This window comes from Nicotiana tabacum, chromosome 8 (genome assembly GCF_000715075.1).
Source record: "Nicotiana tabacum cultivar K326 chromosome 8, ASM71507v2, whole genome shotgun sequence".
Lineage (NCBI taxonomy): Eukaryota > Viridiplantae > Streptophyta > Magnoliopsida > Solanales > Solanaceae > Nicotiana > Nicotiana tabacum.
Genome location: NC_134087.1, coordinates 109,641,829 through 109,651,597, shown reverse-complemented (window position 1 = coordinate 109,651,597; position 9,769 = coordinate 109,641,829). Strand labels below are relative to the sequence as shown.

General features: G+C 38.7%; 1 long non-coding RNA gene across 1 annotated transcript; it reads left to right on the top strand.

Annotated features, from left to right (window-relative positions):
* The first annotated feature begins 4,192 nt into the window (after positions 1–4,192).
* LOC107803605 (uncharacterized) lies at positions 4,193–8,203 on the top strand. Its single transcript, XR_012694177.1, has 3 exons — positions 4,193–7,176; positions 7,267–7,332; positions 7,430–8,203. It is a non-coding gene; the product is annotated as an uncharacterized LOC107803605 (long non-coding RNA).
* Positions 8,204–9,769: the final 1,566 nt, after the last annotated feature.

The following is a 9,769-nucleotide window of genomic DNA, read 5'->3' as shown; positions in this document are numbered from 1 at the left end:
TTCAATACCATTTATAATAAAAGAGATGAAAACCATAGTCGGCCCCTCGGGCAAAACATAGTTCGTAAACAGCCCCTCGGGCAAAACAGGAATCATAAACACCTTATAACATAAAAATTCTTAGTGGAAATAAGAAAGCCAACTCAGTGATTAAATACCGAATATATCATAAAAACTCCAGCTTAAGTGAAAGTTGTTTAAAAATATTTGTTTAACATTTTCAATAGTGGCTCAGTATAAAGAGGAGTGAAAACAACAATTACATCAAAACAAGCCCCTCGGGAAAATCATCACTCATATATGTATACAGCCCCTCGGGCAAGCCTCTCAGTCACTCGAGACTCAACTCTCATCAGTCCACGCTCACATTCAGCACTCACACTCAATAAGTACCATATAGTAACCGCTGCGGCGTGCAACCCAACCCGTATATCACTACAGCGTCCAGCCCGATCCATATATATAGTCGACTAAGCTCACTGGGGGTGTGCAGACTCCATAGGGGCTCCTACAGCCCAAGCGCTATATCGCTGCAGCGTGCAGCCCGATCCAACATATCGCTGTGGCGTGCAACCCGATCCATATATATATATATATATATATATATATATATATATATATATATATATTGCTGCGGTGTGCAACCCGATCCATAAATATATAATCCTCACAACCAGGCCTACGACTTCTCTTAGTCATTAACCTTACTATCAGACCCTCCGTTTATCTCAGTCATTAACCTCACTATCAGACCCTTGGTCTATCTAAGTCATCAACCTCACAATCACTCAGACCATCAATAAAATAGGGAGCTCAGCCCAAACAATTTTCACATTTTAAGAAGTAAAGTGATAAAACCAGATTTAAAAAATAACAGGTAAAACATGATTGAGGATATTCTTTCAAAAACAAATAAAGTGAGGAAAAGTAGTGAAAATGCCTCTAAGGGTCTCAACAGGTCGGCATAAGGCCCCAAACATGGCATACAACCCAAGATGTAATATCAATCTCTAAAATATGGAATATCATAAGATTTCAAATCAAATACGTGACTTAAAAGCCGTACAGGACAAACCAAGTCACAATCCCCAATGGTGCACGACTCCATGCTCGTCATCTAGCGTGTGTGTCACCTCAAAATAGCATAACAATGTGAAATCCGGGGTTTCAAACCCTCAGGACAACATTTACAATCATTACTTACCCCGATCCTGTCCAAACTCTAGCCCGCGATGCCTTTGCCCCCACGAATCGAACTTTGGATACTCCAAATCTAGCCACAATCGGTATATAACTATTAAAATATGCTAAGGGAACAAAGCCCACTCAAAAATATCCAATTTACATCAAAAATCCCGAAATTGCTCAAACTGGGCCCCGGGCCCACGTCTCGGAATCCGATAAAAGTCATATCAATAGAATCCTCATCCTCTCACGAGTCTATACATACCAGGAACATCAAAATCGGACCTCAATTACCCCTTCAAATCTCCAATTTACACTCTCCAAATTCAAGCCCTAATTCCTTAATTTTAGGCTTAATTTCCATGATTAATTAGGTAGAATTCACACATGAATTGTGTATTGAGTTCAAAAATCTTACCTCCAGGTGTTATCTCTTGAATCCCTCTTCAAATCCTCTCAAAAAGCTCCAAAATCTCCCAAAAATGGTGAAAGTTAGCCCCAAAATTGCGGACAATGGCTATTTAAATATTCTGCCCACGCATCAAAACCCTTCATCGCGAACGCGGTCAAAACCTCGTGTTCGCGAAGCACAATCCAGCTTGACCAAAAATCCTTCTTCGCGATCGCGTCTTGCGACTTGTGAATGCGATGCTTCCATAGACTAACTTTTCGCGATCGCGTAACCTCTATCGCGAACACGATGAGTAAACGCCCTAAAGCTCAGCTGCCCAATTCCTCTTACGCGAACGCGGTCCACTTCACGCGAACACGATGACCAATCACACAGCCCCTTCGCGAATGCGGAGCCTGCCTCGCAAACGCAAAGGCTAAAATTCCAGCCTTCACCAGCTAACCCTTCGCGAATGCGAAGGCCATTTTCTCTGCAACACTGATCAGTAATTTCTACAACTTTTCAAAACATGAAATGTCCCGATGGACCACCCGAAACTCACCCGTGGCCCTCGGGACCTCAACCAAACAAGCCAACAAATCCCATAACATCATTCAAATTTGTTCCAATCTTCGGAATGCTCAAAACAACATTAAAACACCAAATTTGCATCAAATTCAAGCCTAAGAATTCCAAAATCTTCCGAATTACGCTTTTGATCAAAAAGCCAACCAACCACATCGGAATGACCTGAAATTTTGCACACATGTCACAAATGATACAACGAAGCTACTGCAGTTTCCGGAATTCCATTCCAACCCCTATATCAAAATCTCACCTATCAACCGGAAATCACCAAAATCTCAATTCCGCCAATTCAAGCCTAAACCTTCCACGGACTTCCAAAATGCATTCCGATTAGGCTCCTAAGTCCCAAATTACCTAACGGAGCTAACCAAGTCATAAAAATTATGATCTGAGATCATATACCAATAAGTTAAATCTTGGTCAAACTTTTCAAATTTTAAGTTTCAAATTGGGAACTGTTCTTCCAAATTTATTCCGATTACTTGAAAATCAAAACCAATGATTTACATAAGTCATAATACATCACGCGGGGATTTTCATGACCGAGAACTGGCGAGCAAAGTTAAAAAGCTCAAAACAACCAGTCGGGTCATTACATTCCCTGACATTCTCGTCATTCTTCGGAACTAGCACAATGTTAGCTAACCATGTTGGGTGCTCAACCACCCTGAGAACCTTGGCTTTGATCTTATTGGTAACTTCCTCCTTGATTTTCAAACTCATGTCTGATTTGAATTATCTGAGTTTCTGCTTGACTGGCGGACACATGGGATTGGTAGGAAACTTGTGAGCTACTATAGATGTGCTCAAACCGGTCATATTGCCATACGACCATGTGAAGATATCCTCATATTCCTTTAGAAAATGGATGTGGTCTTCCTTCTCTGTTGGCGACAAGTGAATGCTGATGCGAGTCACTTTGACGGTCTTGACATCTCCTAAATTTACTGTTTCTGTTTCGTCCAAGTTATATTTAGGCTTGTTCTCAAAATTCTCAACTTCTCTGACAATTTTCTTGGGTATCTCATCTTCTTCCTCTGAATCACTATTCTCATGTTGCGTTGCCTCATTACATGTCAAAGTCACTGGTTCATTAGGAAAAGTAATAATAACACTGTAGAAGGGAAAAGTATAAAATAGTAATGAATAATGATAAAGGATAAATGCATTTGATTAAAACTGGTAAAATTGTTCAAATAAAGTTTGGCTCAGTGGATCGAGCATTTATTTTGAAATAAAGAAATCTTAAAACAAAATTGCTGAAAATTTAAAATGCCTACAATGGCTATAAATTCTGCCAAGCTACCTAGGGACTCGGTGGGCTCCGGATGGTGCGGCGGTCCAGTTTCTGAGAACAACTCCCTTTTCCGCAGTCTGAATGGTGAGGCCTTCTTCTTCCTCCTCCTCCTCCTCCTCAATTATGGAACAACAATCTACGTCCTCGTCTTCCAAGAACAGATCCTTCAGCCCAGCTAATGCTTCTTCTTCTACAGTTCCCTATATTGTGTTAGCCTGATGGAAAGCTTGTTCCAAACGGGGTACCGGTTGCTCAAGAGGGTAGTATGGTCCACGCCATGAAGGTGACCACTCCCTGTACTCTTGCCATGTATACTGGTATCCGAGCCCAAAGGTGGTACCATGATTTTTCAGCCGTATCGTCTTGGTGATACCCTGGAGTTTCTTTCCCAACCCTTTGCCGGGTTCATATCCGGACCATGCTAGTAGGGGTGGGCATAAAATCCGAAAAACCGAATTTTGAATCGGACCTAATTAATTCGGTATTTCAGTTTCAGTTTTTTCGGTATTTCGGTCTAATTCGGTATTGCAATTTCGATATTTCGGTATGGTCCTTGGTATTAGAATTTTGAAATTTCGGTATACAGAAATACCAAATTTTTAAAAACATTTTCTATTTTTCTTAATGCCCATCCCAGCCCCAACGCCTGATGCTGAAACCTTTTTTATTTAAATTCAAGTGCCCCAGCCCATCGCCCCAGCCCAACTGCCAAGCCCACTCTAAATTCTAAAGTCTAAAGATTAGGGCATCGCCTGCCATTAGCATTTAGCAATTTAGCTTTAGCATTAGGCAGTCGCAGACTCATAGTACATGCGTTAGACGATTTGCGATATGGCTATTTCCGAGCTCCGAGTCCTCACTCCTCACAAATTCCGGGCAAACAAAGACGCTGCTGTTGCGAACTTGCGATAGTTTCAATTTTCAAAGGTATGTTTCTACTTTCTAGCGATTTCTACTTTCAATTTTCAAATACTAAATGCCCACCTTGATTTGTCGATGGAAATCTCTCTGATGCTTGACACAATGTTAATTGTTACAGTGCGGACTAGAATTACAGTTGCTACTGTTTTATATTTCTATTCCTGACTTCCTGTTATTGTTCGTATCTGAGGTGTAATTATGTTTCCTTAACCTATCATTAGTGATTAATTAATTGCTAGAACAACGTTTCTTATAAGTCCGCGCTTTAAGAGTTTCTTTTTTTTGTTGCTGTTAAAAAGAGTTTCCCAGCAATAAATTTGTGATCTTTAGATTTACACATCGTGTCATATCTAGTTAAGACATTGCTAGTGCTGCATTTGTTGTACACAGAATGATAGCTGAATGATTGTCATCATAAATTACCTCAGCAGGGGAGGCATTGGAAATATTTTGACTTTGCTAGTTTGCTTGTGTGTTGCTCCTTTGGCTTTGTTTATTAAAAAATAGTTGATACTTTAACAAGTCTTGACATAAGTATTTCCTTTACTCAAATATGTCCGAATCTAATTTATTGTCATGAGTTTGTAAGAACAATACATTTGTAATCTACACATCTTTGGAAAATAGTGCTCAAATGGTTATACTCTATCTTTGCTTTTAGCTGCCGCAAGACCTAAAACTTGTTGATTCTTAATTTGTGTTTATATTTGTTTAATTTTGTATAGATGGCAGATGAAAATAGAGTAAGTGATGCTAGTTCAAGTGAAAGTTTACCTATTACGGTAGATAGCAATACCAATACCATTGATACTAAAGATTCTAAGAAAAGGAAAGCCATGCAACATAGGTCTGACGTTTGGAACCATTTTGATAAATTTGAGGTAAAAGGGATTGGTAAAGCACGATGTAGATATTGTAAGCAAGCTTATGCTGCTAGTTTTTCTAAGAATGAAACAACAGGATTGAAGAATCATTTTCTTAGATGGAAAGAATACCCACTTAACATTGTTAAAGATAATAGTCAAACAACGATAAATTTTCAATCTTGCCAAAATGATGAAGGATCACTTTGGAAATTTGATCAAGAAGTGGTTAGGAGGGCCTTAATTGAGATGATAGTTATTGATGAACTACCATTTAGCTTTGTAGAAAATGAAGGCTTTATGAAGTTGATGAGAAAAACTCAATCACAATTTCGTCTTCCTTCTTTTAGAACAATAACAAGGGATAGTTATGAAGTTTACGGTGAATTGAAGCAAAATTTAAGAAGGTCTTTTAGATAATCACAACCAAAAATTTACCTCACAACAGACACATAGACTTCATTACAAAGAATAAATTATATGTGTTTGACAGCCCACTTCATTGATAGGGATTGGAAGTTGAATAAAAGAATACTAAATTTTTGCCCTATCACTAGTCATGAGGGTGAAGAGATAGCTAAAGCTGTTAGGGATTGTTTCTTGAATGGAAATTAGACAAGGTTTTCACTATTACCGTGGACAATGCTTCTTCAAATGATGTCACAGTTAAAGAATTGTCTAAACAGTTAGATATGTGGAAAACTAATATGATGAGTGGTAAACATCTTCATGTGAGATGCATGGATCATATACTAAATCTAATTGTGCAAGATGGTTTGAAAGAACTTGATGCTTCCGTGACACGTGTTAGAAATATTATGAGGTATGTGAGATCTTCGCCTGCAAAGACCTTAAAGTTTAAACAATGTTGTGCATATGTAAAGGTAGAATGTACCAAAATATTGTGTTTGGATGTTCCTACTAGGTGGAATTCCACCTATTTGATGTTGGATATGGCACAAAACTTTGAAAAGGCCTTTGACAAGTTTCATCTTTTTGATGATGGATTTTTTGCTTATCAATGTTCTCATCTTTGTGAAGATTGTAGTAGTGCAAGTCCTTTTGAATCTGATGATTGGGTGAATGTGAGGATTGTGATAGAGTTCTTGTAAGATTTCACGAGCTAACCAAAAAAATTTCAGGTTCATGTTATGTCGCTTGTAATTCTCATTTTGAGGATGTATCTGAACTTTATTGTCATTTAAAAATGTGTTTAGTTAGTGAGGATGAGCATTTGAGAAAAATGGCTGAGCGAATGCAAGAAAAGTTCATGAAGTATTGGGGTGAGCTTGAAAAGATGAATAAAATAATTTTTATTGCTTCCGTTTTGGATCCACGTAACAAATTTGAATATGTTGAGGGAGCACTTGAAGAACTTTTTGGGGAGGAAAAAGGGAAGAAAATAAATGCTGAGGTGTATGCTTATATGAATTCTTTGTTTGGAGAGTATCTAAAAAAGTATTCAACCCAATCTTGTCCTTAATCTCCATCTAGTTCTACTTCATCTAACAACACATCTAATACATCTAATGGGAGTGTTATAAGTGCATCTTTAATAAGGACGAAGCTTCACTTGAAGAAACAAAAGGAAGACAATGGAAGTGGGGGTGCTAAATCAGAGTTGGATAAATACATCAGTGAAGAACAAGAGCCATTTAGTGAAGAATTTGATATCTTAAGTTGGTGGAAAACACATGCTCCTAGATTTCCTATTCTTTCGGAGTTGGTTCGTGATGTGTTGGCTATTCCAATTTCTAGTGTGGCATCGGAATGCGTGTTTAGCACAGGTGGCCGTATTCTTGATTCATTTAGGAGTTCATAGACTCCTAAATGTGTGCAAGCTCTTATTTGTGTTCAAGATTGGCTTAGATAAGAGAAGAATCCTATTAGTGTTGAAGAAGATTTGAAGTATCTTGAGGAACTCGATCTTGGTAAGCTTTAATATTTTGTGTGTATTTTAGTTCAAAATAATATATCATACTTGTTTATTTGTATGACATATTCGGTCGAATTATCTTTAGATATGGAAAATAATGGAAGCACTACTAGCATTGTTTGATGTATAGTTGCAACTTGCAACTTGAGTGGTAAGTTTAATACTCTATTTGTTTGGTGATATACTTTTGTAGTTTTTTTTATTATCATCAAAAATAATATTCTAACTTATGATTTATATTTTTTTAGGTTCAAGTGCAATCATGCCCCGTGCTCCTAAAGTACGCTCTGATATTTGGGAACACTTTGAGGTGAAAGAAGATAACGAAGAAGTTCGCAAAGTAGAGTGCAAGCATTATGGTCAAGACTATAATGTTAATCCAAAGAAGAATGGAACATCTGGTTTAAGGAAGCATATTAAGCGTTGTCTTGCTTGTCTTCCTGGAATCCGTATTTAAGAATTAAGACTAAGTTGATTCGAGACTATTAGTGAAAACTTGAATTGAGGGATGCCCTCTCTGTTTTGCATTTTGTTTATTTGGCTGCTGCCTGCTACTATCTTATCTTAAATGTTGTGTATTTGTGTTTATGGTTTGGCTGTTCAGGTGTTCTTGGTATTAGCAATGTGTAAATGTAACTGTCACAGTGTAATTGGCTGTTCAGGTGTTCCTGATGTTGTTGCTGGCTGCTGCATGTTAGTTACAATTGCAGCTTGGCAGTGTGTAAATGTTTGGCATTGGCAGTGTGTAAATGTTAGTTACAATTGTAGCTTGGCATTGGCAGCTTGTTACATGGCCTGTGTGTGTCTAAATGCTAGCAGTTTGAGAGCTTGTTACATGGCATTGGCAGCTTGTTACATGGCCTTTAGTCTAATTCTGCTGTGTCTGTTTAAGTCTAATTTTGCTGTGTTTGAATAAATGTTAGTTATGCTTGTTAGTTGTTGCTGTGTTGCGTATGAAGTAGCAGCAATTTGTATTTTTTAAATTTTCCTGTTAATGTATTTTTTTATGCGTGGTTAATCTACTTCAACAACTTAATTTCAGTAGTTGACAGATGTATATGAAAAAGCAGTTTAATATTGAAGCAATATCGAAATTTAATATTGAAGCAAAAATTTCAGTAGTTGATGCGCCTATATTTTAAATTTTACTCATTAATGTATCAAACCGAAACCGTACTGAACTACCGAACTGTACCGAACTATTTTGGTACGGTATTTGGTATATATACCGAATTACTGAACCGAAGTACTCAAATTTCGAACCGAAATACCGAACGCCCACCCCTACATGCTAGTATGCTTTCTATTTTGTTACTCCACCACTTATCCTTCTCGACGGCATTGACCCATTCAATGTGATGATATGTTTCCCCTCCTAGCCTTCTTCTATATCCAATGGACGGAATGGTTTGACTAGTGTAGATGGGGTTACTCCTATCTCATAAATGATTACCTCCTGACGGTTCCATTTAAATTTTACGACTTGATGTAGTGTAGAGGGCACGACTCCAACAGCATGGATCCATGAGTGGCCCAACAAAAGATTATATGAGGCTGGTATGTCAAGCACTTGGAATTTAATGTCGAACCAAGTTGGTCCCATCTACAAGTAAAGGTTGATTTAACCGATCGTGGCCCTCTAGGACCCATCGAAAGCCTTCACATTCATGCTGCGTGTCCGTATTTCATGGAGACCTTTGTCCAACCTTTTCAGGGTGTCCAACGGACAAATGTTTAGACTCGAACCTCCATCAACCAGGACCCTGACAATGAGCTTGTCTTCAATTCCACCATAATATGCAATGCTCGATTGTGATTTAGACCTTCAGGTGGCAGCTCATCTTCGTGGAAGATAATCTTATGGCTCTCCAGCACCTCACTAACCATGTTGGCCATTTATCTACCAGTGATATATTGGGTACATAAGCCTCGGTCAGTACTTTCATCAAGGCGTTCTTGTCTGCCTCTAAATTCTGTAATAGTGACAGGATAGATATCTGAGCAAGGACTTTGTTCAGATGGTCAACAGTAGAATACTCCTTCGCCTGAACTTTCCTCCACATGTCATCTGGCCCAGTCTCAATGACAAGCTACCTCGCAGTGGCATCCTTACTTGAACCTCCAGGTGTTTAGGTGTGTACACTCTTCTAGTTTTAGTCATTCCTTGTGCGGCATTGGATTCCTCTATCTTAGTCTTCCACTTTTGCCGAGCCTCAACAACATAATCCTAGGGTATTGCTTTTGAGTTGAATGGGGCTATGGTTGACACCGTCACAGTAAAAAGTGTGACCATTTCTACTTCAAATAGAACAGAGGTGGCTGGGGGCGGAGCTACTTCTACTTCGAATGGAATTTGTCTAGTTACCTCAACATCAATAGGTTCCTGAGTCTGAACTACGATAGGAGTAAGTGTAACTGCAACCTTGCAGTCATCGCCTTCTCAAATAAGCCTGATTGACCCCTCAGGGTCCCATTCCTCATTTGTTTCTATAGCATGTACGGCATCACCTTTGTGATCAGGGAGGGGATTATTGCGGACATTAGGTGCAGCTTCCTTCGCTTGTATGACCTTGTTGTCAATGCGTGTC